Genomic DNA, 12,585 nt, shown 5'->3' with positions numbered 1-12,585 from the left:
GGATTAATCATCACAAGATATTAATATATTAGCTCTTCTAGAGGTTTCGACTAATTTTGTACTATCAAATATTAGAATAGTATTTGTTTGTTCTAGTACCAAATAAGATAAATACTTTCTATCTATATTGATAGAATTTATTACTACATTATCATATCTTTCCTCAAAAATATTAATGAAATAAAATATTTTGGCATATGCCATATATGTGGCCAATAATCTTTCACATCATATTGATAACATAAGTTATCTTTACCTTTTGAAGAGTTATCTTGAGAACTTTTATTGTTCTCTTATTTATTACTATGTTCTCACTTTTAGTGGTCTATGATTATATCTTTTATTTTCTTTATATTTGCATTCACTTCAGGGAAAGAAATAAATCTAGTAGGATAGACTTCTAAATGCCTCCATTGATTCTTTATTTCATAATCACCATCGTAAAACATGTGTGAATTTCAAATAAAGATTTATCTGTAATTCCCCGCTTAATTTATTTCTATTTCTGTAAATGCCTGTCACAAATGTGTATATGCTTCAGTGGTTAAGTGTTCTGAGTGTGTGTGAGGTTTTGGGTTGAAGTATTTCTTTTGGCAAAATTTTTTTTTATTTTAGATTCAAGCACTATCCTTGGTTGATTGGGTTATATTCGATTTTTGGTAAACTTATATGAGAATGAGCCTGTTGATTCGAGTGGCTAGAAGTTAGTGTATTGGGGGTTCTGTGTTCGAATCCCTATATATGCATGGACATTTATTTTTGCCTCAATTGACTAAGAGAGTTTGGACGAGATTGGGAGTCTGAGGGAGTGGGTAGTTGTGGTTGAGATAATAGTGGGGAGTTGGGATTTTTGGGGTTATCTGTTTTTATTTTTTATTTTTTATTTTTTTCAAAAAATTCGGTTCTCTCCTCCAAGTTTTCTGACGTTAGTTTTCTACCATCCTTCTTTGGTTCTGTTATTGGTCCTTTTGCTCATCATCTACATTATTTTTTTGTTTTTTTTTCGTTTCCTTTCAATTGGTTTACCCTTTCTTTTTTGTCATTTGTGCGATCCCGGTAAGTTTTTTGCTTTATTCTCATTTTTGGGGTATGACGATAGTTATAAGGAATCTAAAATTTTCGAACGGTTATGTAAATGGAAGTGGTGAAGCTATGGTTTCGACTTCAATGATTTAATTTTCACGTGTGGTCGTCTTTGCGGTGGTAAGGTTTGAACATTACTCAATTTATTTTTGATGAATTCGAAATCGCTTGCTAATAGGGCATTGGGGTTCTGTTTTTTAGCTGCTAGTGTTCTTGGGAGTGCTTTTGCATCAAAATCGTACCAGGTGTGTTCCAAAAAAATACAAAAAATCGAGTTTTGACAAAAGTTAAAAAACCATACTGTTGATGTCACACAAGCGTGTGCTTGGCCGTGTGCGAGACACGGCCGTATGCTTGACGAGGGCATGACTGTGCGCTAGACACGATCGTGTAGTGGTGTGCGTGTGTAGCAGTATGGGCCACACAGGCTAGGTCATGTTAGACGTGTGGGCCCATACGGGCGTAGAGGTTTTGGGCCAGGCCGTGTGGGATACACGGGTGAGGCCAATCTAGGTGTGTGTGCGCCTACACGGGTATATAGGCCCATAATTTTGAAATGTTCCCTAGGGTTACACTCGTCGTTTCGATCGACTGTGGGCCTACTGTAGGGTCGGTAAGGGCAAACCAAACCCTAAATTATGTGATGTGTTTTTATGATAGTTTCTCTGAGTAGGACAATCTTATGCATTTCTGACTATTCTGTTATATATATAACTGATATCTGTATGCGAGCATGCTAAGCATGATATTTCTGTATCTGTAATCTGTAATTAGTTTGGGGTGGGGATTGTATATGAGGAGAAAGCATTCTGTAAGACGACCTTTGCATATATTTTGGTAGCTTGGCTGCATAATATCTTATATGTGTCATAATGACACAATATGGTGTATAGGGATGGGTGGGTGTTTCTAACCCCACATGGTGTGATGGGATGGTCGAGGTTGGTGTGTAAAGGATGGGGGTAGGATTTTGTATATTTGTTCTGCATATCTGATTTTGTTATCTATATCTGACTATACATGAGATTTCTGTATGTATTGCATGTCTATTTCTGTTGGGTTGCACACTGAGTTTATGAAAACTCATATTTGTCTGTTTGTTCTGTTCAGATAATCCTCAGACTTAGGCGAATCGATGTGGCGGAGCCTTTCAATGACCACGAATTCGTAAACTGTTAAATATTATGGTTTTACTTTAATTTAAAGTTTATTTCTAGGAGTTTTATAATAATTGAACTCTCCGGACTGTCTAGTTAATTTTTGGGATTTTTGTTTTAAACATTTAATTATGACGGATACTCAAAAACGTGGTTTTCATTAAAACAAAGGTTTTCTAAAAACACGAATGGGAATTTCTAAAAATAACATTTTCTATGACTTCCGCTTTAAATTATGCTTTGGTAAATTTATTAGGTAAATAACGTTTTCAATAATAGATTTAAACGAATATGTATTATAATACTAGAACATTTTATCGTAATAACTCGCTTTTAAAATCCTTCTTTGTGACATCTTTGATTCAACCATAATAGATTTTATCAATAATAGATTTGGTTTATGCTAGGCATTAAAGTCTTGGAATATGAGTTGAATAAAAGGTGATATTTAGTTATGTGTATTAGTAATAAAGTTAATATTGGATGATAGTTGAATTAAGATTATATTATGTGATAATTTGATATTTGGAAATATTGTATATATATGGGGTGTATTTGAAACATGTTTGATTTGAAGATGTAAATGACTATAAGATTCGGTTTTGGTGTTTATATCATTTTGATGAGCATATATTGTGTCTTCTGAGATGACATGGTATATTCGGTTAAAGCTTGAAATTTATAATGACATATATGTGATTTGGTGAATATCATGAAATCATAAATATGCTATGGTTTGAGAGATATACAATGACCGAATATGCATTAATTAGCTTTGTAGTGATAATGAAATATGGATGTTTGAAAATGGCTCAAATGATATGGTCATTTATACATGAAATCCGTAATAATAATAGATGTATGTTTAATTTAAGTTTATAAAGTTATTTTCGATTGGTTTTATGACTAGGAAAAGGGTAAGTTTGGTATTTGTTAAATAAACAAAATTGAACTAAAGAATTTCTTAATGTATGTTTGATATGAGATGAATATATGTTCGTATATGTCTAGGTTATTTGAATTGGTTATAATGGCAAAGTATACAACTTATTTTGTTTGAATGGTTCAAGATATGTATTTTGAATTGATCATAAAGCATACAAATTTGGTATACTATGAATTGTACTTTGTGATCATAAATGTTTCTTGTGACTATAGTGTTATACGCATGTCATAATAATATCAAAGGTATATATGGCCATATTATAATGTAGCATGTGTGAATAAATTTTATTTAAGTTGTATACATACTAGTTCGAATTTGACAATTATGGAACATGTTCAATTAGAACTATGATTGATTAGAAATTTTGAAAAGTACTGATTTGTAAGTTACGATTAGTAATATGATTGATTTTAATTGGAACTATGATGTATGTTAAGTATTTTTAAATAATTGATTTGTGGATAGTTAAGTCTGATAATGTTATAAAGGTATCGTTATTCTTTGCTGCATAAAGGGTGTTTAATGATTGTGCTAAATCATGTTATGTCCGGTAATGCCTCGTAACCCTAATCTGGCGACGGATATAGGTTAGGGGTGTTACAGCGAGTTTTCTTTTCGGGTGGATAAGGCGAAGATCGCTGAAGAGGTTAAGCACATGGAGCGCCAGAATAGGGAACGTGAGAGGGATTCGGACTCCTCTAGTTTTGTTTAGAGGCAAGAATGAGAGGGATTCGGACCCCTTTAGTTTTGTTCAGAGGCAAGAATGAGAGGGATTCGAACCCCTCTAGTTCTGTTCAGAGGCCTAAGAAATGGGCCAAACCTAATGGGCCAGTTAGAGTAGGGGTTTTTGTTGCTCTTACTGGTATTTAGTCATGTGGTGATTGTGGTAGGCGTCATCGAGGCGAGTGTTGGAGGAGGTTAGGGGCTTGTCTGAGGTGTGGGTCTTTGGAGCATCAGATTCAAGAGTGTCTACAACGTACTGATCAGATGCAAGCTTTGGGACCGAATTCTATACAGCCTCAGAGGGCAATTCAGTAGCCATCTAGGGGTTGTGGACTGATAATGGGTGGTAATGGTATGGGCCAATGACAAAAAGCACCGGGCAAAGGTGCTAGCCAGGCTGAGGCTAGGCAACCTGTACTAGTTTATGATGCTCGATGCCGAGAGGATAGAGACGCTCCTGATGTTATCACGGGTATGTCTTTAGTTTTTATATTCATTATACTACTCTAATAGACATAGGTTCTACACATTCCTATTTAACTAGTACTGTTTCCAAAAACTTGGGAATTTCTGTAGAGTACACTTCTAGTAAGGTTACCATACTAAGTCTGTTGGGGCAGTCTGTTTGAGTAAGTCGACTTTATAGGAATATATCGTTGGAAGTACAAGAGACTGTGTTTCCGACAAATTTGATGGAGCTTCCGTTTGGGGAGTTCGACTTAATTCTAGGTTTGGACTGGTTGGTTGTGCACCGAGTTAGCTTAGATTGCGCGAATAAGAGGGTTGTTCTAAGAACAAAAGATAATAAGGAGGTGGCTGTGATCGGTGAGCATCGAGATTACTTGTCCAATGTGATCTCCGCTTTAGTGGCAGAGAAATTGGTTTGAAAAGGGTGTGAGGCGTATTTGGCTTACGTCAGTATTTCTATTTCTGAGGACTCTTCTGTTGGATATATCAGAATTGTGAGGGAATTTTTAAATGTCTTTTTTGAGGAGTTACCGGGTTTACCTTCGAATCGATAAATTGAGTTCAACATTGAGCTTCTACCGGGTACAACTCCGGTGTCCATCGCTCCGTACCGAATGGCACCGAAAGAGCTTACAGAGCTTAAGGCTCAACTTTAAGAGCTTCTGGATCGTGGTTTCATCCGTCCTAGCGTGTCTTTACAGGGGGCACATGTACTATTTGTAAAGAAAAAGGATGGCATTATGAGGATGTGCATCAACTATTGGTAGTTGAATAAACTGACTGTGTAGAATAAGTATCTACTTCCAAGGATTGACGATTTGTTTGATCAGTTCCGAGAGGCTTCGGTGTTCTCGAAAATAGATCTTCGATCTCGATCATCAGCTTAGATTTGAGAAAATTGATGTTCATAAGACTGTATTTAGGACTCGTTATGGGCACTACAAGTTTCTAGTTATGCCCTTTGGTTTGACGAATACTTCGACTGCATTTATGGATTTGATGAACCAAATATTTTAGCCATATCTGGGTCAGCTCACCGTGGTTTTCATCGATGATATTCTGGTGTAGTCTAAGATCGAGGACAACCATGATGAGTATCTTAGAGTAGTGCTTCAGGTACTCCGAGAAAAACAACTCTACGCTAAGTTGAGTAAGTGTGAGTTTTGGTTGCGTAAGGTAACTTTTTTGGGTTACGTGGTTTCTTCTGAGGGGATTCGAGTTGATCCTAGAAAGATTGAGGCTGTGCTTGATTAGAAACAACCTAAGAATGTATCTGAGATTTGTAGTTTTTTGGGTCTTGCGGGATACTATCAGCAATTTGTTGAGGGGTTTTCTCTAATTGCAGCTCCTTTGACTTAGCTTTTGCGCAAGGGTGTTCCTTTTGTTTAGACTGATGCGCAACAATCGAGTTTTGAGAGGCTCAAGTCTGCTCTAACTTAGGCTCTTATTCTAATACAGCCTGAATATGGTAAATAGTTTGTGGTGTATAGTGATGCGTTTCACATCGATTTGGGATGTGTACTGATGAAAGATGGTAAGGTTGTGGCTTATGCATCTCGTCAGCTTAAGTCACACGAGGGGAATTATTCGACGTATGATCTCGAGTTAGCTGCTCTGGTGTTTGCGTTAAAAATCTAGAGGCACTATCTATATGGTGAAATGTGTATCATGTACACCGATCACAAGAGCCTCAAGTACCTCTTTACTCAGAAGGAGTTGAATCTTGGACAGCATCGTTGGATTGAGCTGCTCAAAGATTATGACTACACGATTAAGTATCATCCTGATAAGGCCAATGTGGTGGCCAATGCTCTCAGCCGTAGAGCGATGACTGATTTGATAGTGATGTTTGCTCGTCTTATTCTGTTTGATGACGGAGGTTTGTTAACTGAGTTACAAGTTAAATCGACTTGGATTAGGCAGATTCAGGAGAAGAAATTGGGGGATGAGTATTTAGTTCACCGATTTCGACAGGTTGAGAGTGGCAATATTTTAGATTTTGAGCTGAATAAAAAAGTGTTTTTGTGTTTTCGAGGTAGGGTATGTGTACCGAATGATTATAATCTAAGGCAGTTGATATGTGTATCGAATGATTCTAATCTAAGGCAGTTGATTCTGAGGGAGGCGCATAGTAGCCCTTACGCTATGCATCCCAGTGGTAATAAAACGTATCGTGATTTTCATGAACTGTATTGGTGGCTGGGTTTGAAATGTGATGTTACAGATTTTGTTGCTCGTTGTCTGACGTGCTAGCAAGTTAAGGCTGAGCATTAGTTACCTTTGGGTTTGCTGCAACCCATTAAGATTCATTTATGGAAATGAGAATGAGTGACGATGGACTTCGTTAGTGGGTTGCCCTTGACACCCACTAAAAAAGATTCTGTTTGGGTCATCGTAGATCGATTAACCAAGTCCACTCATTATATTCCGGTTCGGATGGACTACTCTCTGCAAAAGTTAGCGAAGCTCTATATCTCCGAGATTGTAAGACTGTATGGGGTACCTATTTTGATAATTTTTAATAGGGATCGTTGTTTCACTTATTAGTTCTGGAAGAAATTGCATGAGGCTTTGGGTTCAAGATTGGACTTCAGTACTGCGTTCCATCCTAAAACCGATGGTTAGTCTGAGAGGGTGATTCAGATACTGAAGGATATGCTTCGGAGTTGTGTGATAGATTTTCGAGGAAGTTGGGAGGATTTTCTGTTGTTAACTGAGTTCGCTTACAATAACAGTTTCCAATCTAGCATCCAGATGGCACCTCACGAGGCTTTGTATGGTCATAAGTGTCGTACTCTGTTATGTTGGACTGAGTTGGGTGAGCGACCAATTTTGGGTTCTGAGTTGGTTTCTGAGACCGAAGATAAGGTTAGACTGATTCGGGATCGTCTGAAGGTGACTTTTGACACACTGAAATCTTATGCGGATCTAAAAAGGAGAGATATCAAGTATTCTGTGGGTGACTTCGTATTTCTTAAGGTTTGGAAGAAGGTTCTGAAGTTCGGTCGTAAGGGCAAGTTGAGCCCTAGGTTCATCTGGCCGTATCAAATTCTGAAGCGTATGGGACCGATTGCTTATCAGTTAGAGCTACCTCCAGAGTTAGACTGAATCCTCTATGTGTTTCACATCTCAATGTTGAGGCGGTACCAGTCTGATCCATCACACATTGTTTTTGTTGAGGAGATCGAGATTAGACCGGATTTGACTTTTGAGGAGGAGCCGGTTCAGATTTTGGAGGAAGATATTAAGGTTCTGAGGAGGAAGTCCATCCCGTTAGTTAAGGTTTTGTGGTGGAATCATGGCACTGATGAAGCCACGTGGGAACCTGAGGACTCTATGCGTCGGCAATATCCTCATCTGTTTGGAACAGATAAATTTTGAGGCCAAAATTTCTTTCAAGGGGGTAGAGTTGTAACGCCCAGCTTAATTTATTTTTGTTTTTGTAAATACCTGTTGTAATACTCAATTTTAGCCCGGGCTCACATATGGAAACATAATCTTCGAGGATATGCAATCTTAGATATGATATATGCAATCTTAGATATGATATGTAATCTTAGAAGATATGATTTTGTAATCTTAGAGATTTAATTTGTAGATACCCTTTAATCCTAGCTGTTGATGTAATTGATCTGTACCGTTGGATTTGGAGAGGCTCAACTATAAATAGAGGCCTCTCCCTTCATTGTAAAGAAAAAAGAGGGAATCAATAAAAAAGGGAGAACGATTGGCAGTTTTTTAAAGGTGGCTTACTGTTTTCTTTTTTTTTCTTTTTCGATTATTTTTTACTTATTTACGATTTTAAAAAAAGGGAGAAGGTGATACCGCTGCGAATTTTATTTATTTATTTTATTTAGCCCTAATAAAGTGACGCGTTTCAAAGGATGGAGATATTTTCCCATTCGAGCCCTATGAGTTATTCGCACCTTTTTAATGTTTTACAATTAGTTTTTTTTTATCTTTTTAGAATTATCCCTTTAATTTGCTTTCAATTTCAATTTAGCCCACTGAACGACGCTGCTTTTAGAGGAGAGGAGAAAATTCCTTCCACCCTCTATGTAATTCGTGTTCAATTTAATCCTTTGGGTTTTATTTATTTCTGATTTTCCCCATTTTTCATATTCAGTTCAATTTAGTTTTTTTCTTTTTTAAAATTAATTAACTTCCATAATGTAATTATTTCTTTTATTTTTAATTAGTTTTATTTATATATATATATTTGTTGTTTTTATTTATTTATTTATTTTTTAAAACAAATATTTTTATATGTACGTATATTTATTTTAATATTGTAATTATTATTTAATATTTATATATATATATATATACTTTTCATGTATCCATTTATCTTCCTATATATATGTATATTTTCTATAATGTAATTATTATTATCATTATTTTTATATGTACATATGTATATATATTTTTAACAAATGTTTTGTTTATATCCATATGGATATTTATTCTTTTAAAAAAGGGCTCAAATATATATATTTTTAAATACCTATTTTATAATTTATATATGTTTATCTATTTTCTTTATATTCATAAATATTATGTATTGCATATATATATACGTTCCATAACCCAAAAATTTATTTGTAAATCATATGTATATTTTAATCTTCATAATTTCTATGTTCATATTATATATATTCTTTTCTTCATTTATTTGGTTGGCTTTCCTCCTTTTGTTATATAATTGAGTTTACATTTAATATTTTGCATGTCATGGATTATTTTTATCGATTTTGTTTATTCATTTATTCATATTATTTCTATGCCATCGTAATATTTATTATTGCATTGTATATTTAATGTAGCATCACATCATTTTTCACTCGATTTCAAAATTTTTAAAATTGAGATAATGCTTGTATTTAGGATTTTCAAGGAAATTGAGCCCTAACGTATTGGGTTCTGATTTTCTTCGTTAAATCTAACAATCGAGCATTTCTCTTTAATCAAAAAAATAAGAACTCATTATTGGGAATTCAACACGTTGTGTCCTAACGTATTGGAGTGACGCATTGATTTCTCGAAATGAAGATTTTTTCTAAAAAATAATAAAGGAAATATTCCGAGTTTGGGATTTTGGAGGAATTGTCCCTAACGTATTGGGCCGCGATTTCTTAAATCTTGAATAAATGGATAATCTTTTAAGTTTTTATTACACAAGTATTCTGGTCTAATTCATTTTTGAGGAAATTAGAATGTCGTGCCCTAACGCATTGGGCGTGGCATTTTCTTTTTCTGAAATGATAAGCGTCTTAATACGTAACGTTTAAGAGTTTTTACTAAGGATTATATTTTTCAAATTTTCGACATTAAGACATTAATTAATTAATTAGGGACCAATTTTTGGGCGTTACAAGGATGCTAATCCTTCCTCAAACGAAACTGACTCCCGGATCTGTTTTTTCTAAAACTCGTAGACCAAAGCTGTTTTTTTAGGTGATCCAATCACACCTTAATAAAAGATTGGTGGCGACTCCCAATTTTCATTTTTTAAAGTCGACAACCTAAATTTTTTGTTTTTTCAAAAAAATGGTTTCGACAGCTTGACGACTCCGCTAGAGATTTTTTTTAAAAAAAAATAAGGGAGTCGAGCCACAAAGTTGATTAATTTTTGTCTTATGGTCGAGAAAATATTTTTTAAAAAAAATTCATGATATTTTTTTGCATTTATTATCTTCTTGCTTAATGTATTTAAGTATTGTTTGCACTACACATTACATGAGTTGAATGATTTTACCCTTTAAGTGGGAGCGAGAAACTAGTCTTCGTGAGGTTTTCACCTCCGTGCAGGATAGTGGATTGCTTCTGGGATACATCCGTACCTATGTCTTCGTGAGATTTTCATCTCCGTGCAGCCATAGGGAAATGTATTCCCCTGAACTAAACTCGGTCCATATGAGCCTATAATGGGTGAGGATTGAGGAATCTGCTAGTTCGGGTACCCTTGCTCTAAAAGCCAAACCTCATATAATGAACCTTAGGAATCCACCTTAGGTAGAACTATACTGAACCCTAGTAGATATCCGATTAGCTGTTTTACTATTTCTTGATTATTTTTTTATGATACTGACTTTTTGTGTTTTATTTTGATTGCACGACATGACATTTCATTTCATCATAAAAAAAGAGGTGTTGATTCACGTTCAGTTGCTAAATAGAGAGCTTGTCATAAGGAAATGGGTTTCTTGATAAAGTGGATGACAATATGGTTGTCCGAATATGGTCCAAGAACACATGATAAGAGAAAGATGATAATTTAATGGAGGACTACACGATTATGGCTCATTGCCCAAAGATTTAAGATGACAAAGATTATTCGAGAGCCGCTGAACTTTCTTAAATAGAAGCCAACGAGCATCACGAGGATAAGTGAGCAATGAGTTACGGCCTGGATCGAGCAAAAAGGAGATAGAAGAGACGTCCTTTTTGAAAAGTTCGTGAGATTTATCTTAACACTCGAATGAAGAAGAGGATCAAATGTCTTTGCCTATGAGGGCAAGGCCGTATAAATATTCATTTTATGTAAAGAGATTTGTTTTCTAGTAAAGTTCTCTAAATGGAATTGAATCAGAATCAACGTCTCTTTATGTATTCATTTCATGCATTCGCATTACATGATATCATAGCATTAAAGTCCACTAAAAGACAAGAATCATATGTGAAGCAATGTATTGAAAAACTCCAGTTCACGCCAATTCCAATGTCATACAAGGAGCTGTATCAAAGGTTATTCGATGCGCATGTTGTTTCACCTTTACATGTGAAGCCTCCACAGCCTCCGTATCCCAAATGGTACGACGCAAGTGCACAATGCGATTATCATACGGGAATTACGGAACACTCTATAGAGAATTGCATTACCTTCAAAAAGCTAGTTGAAAAATTCATCAACATGGGTATTGTCAAGATGGATGGCTCATCTAGTACCCAGTCATGATTGAATGCAATATATAAAGGGGTGTCGAGAAGTGTTCACGATGAAACAACTGAAGAAGGGACCTTGTCAGATTTTCGCCCTTATAGACTTGGGAGTGTTCTAAATAATTAGACTGCAGAAGAAACCCTTGTAGTATTTAGAGATTACTCAGAGTAATGTTCAAAACACACTTGTTGCCTTCAGCCTAGAGGCAATAAGAATTCCTTTATGAAATAGGCAATAAGAATTCCTTCAGCCTGGAGTGTTCTAAATAACTATAAATAGAGGCCTCTCCCTTCATTGTAAAGAAAAAAGAGGGAATCAATAAAAAAGGGAGAACGATTAGCAGTTTTTTAAAGGTGGCTTACTGTTTTCTTTTTTTTTCTTTTTCGATTATTTTTTACTTATTTACGATTTTAAAAAAAGGGAGAAGGTGATACCGCTGCGAATTTTATTTATTTATTTTATTTAGCCCTAATAAAGTGACGCGTTTCAAAGGATGGATATATTTTCCCATTCGAGCCCTATGAGTTATTCGCACCTTTTTAATGTTTTACAATTAGTTTTTTTTATCTTTTTAGAATTAGCCCTTTAATTTGCTTTCAATTTCAATTTAGCCCCGCTGGAACGACGCCGTTTTAGAGGAGAGGAGAAAATTTCCCTTCCAGCCTCTCTATGTAATTCGCGTGTTCAATTTAATCCTTTGGATTTTATTTATTTGCAGATTTTCCCCCAGATTTTTCATATTCAGTTCAATTTAGTTTTTTTTCTTTTTTTAAAATTAATTAACTTCCATAATGTAATTATTTCTTTTATTTTTTTAATTAGTTTTTATTTATATATATTTGTTGTTTTTATTTATTTATTTATTTAAAACAAATATTTTTATATGTACGTATATTTATTTTTAATATTTTAATTATTATTTAATATTTTATATATATATACTTTTATGTATCCATTTATCTTTATGTATATTTTCTATAATGTAATTATTATTATCATTATTTTTATATGTACATATGTATATATATTTTTAACAAATGTTTTGTTTATATCCATATGGATATTTATTCTTTTTAAAAAAGGGCTCAAATATATATATTTTTAAATACCTATTTTATAATCTATATATGTTTATCTATTTTTCTTTATATTCATAAATTTTATGTATTGCATATATATATATATATATACGTTCCATAATCCAAAATTTATTTGTAAATCATATGTATATTTTAATCTTCATAATTTCTATGTTCATATTATATATA

This window comes from Gossypium raimondii, chromosome 7 (assembly GCF_025698545.1).
Source record: "Gossypium raimondii isolate GPD5lz chromosome 7, ASM2569854v1, whole genome shotgun sequence".
Lineage (NCBI taxonomy): Eukaryota > Viridiplantae > Streptophyta > Magnoliopsida > Malvales > Malvaceae > Gossypium > Gossypium raimondii.
The sequence above is the reverse complement of the archived record's forward strand: the minus strand, read 5'-3'. Positions refer to the sequence as shown.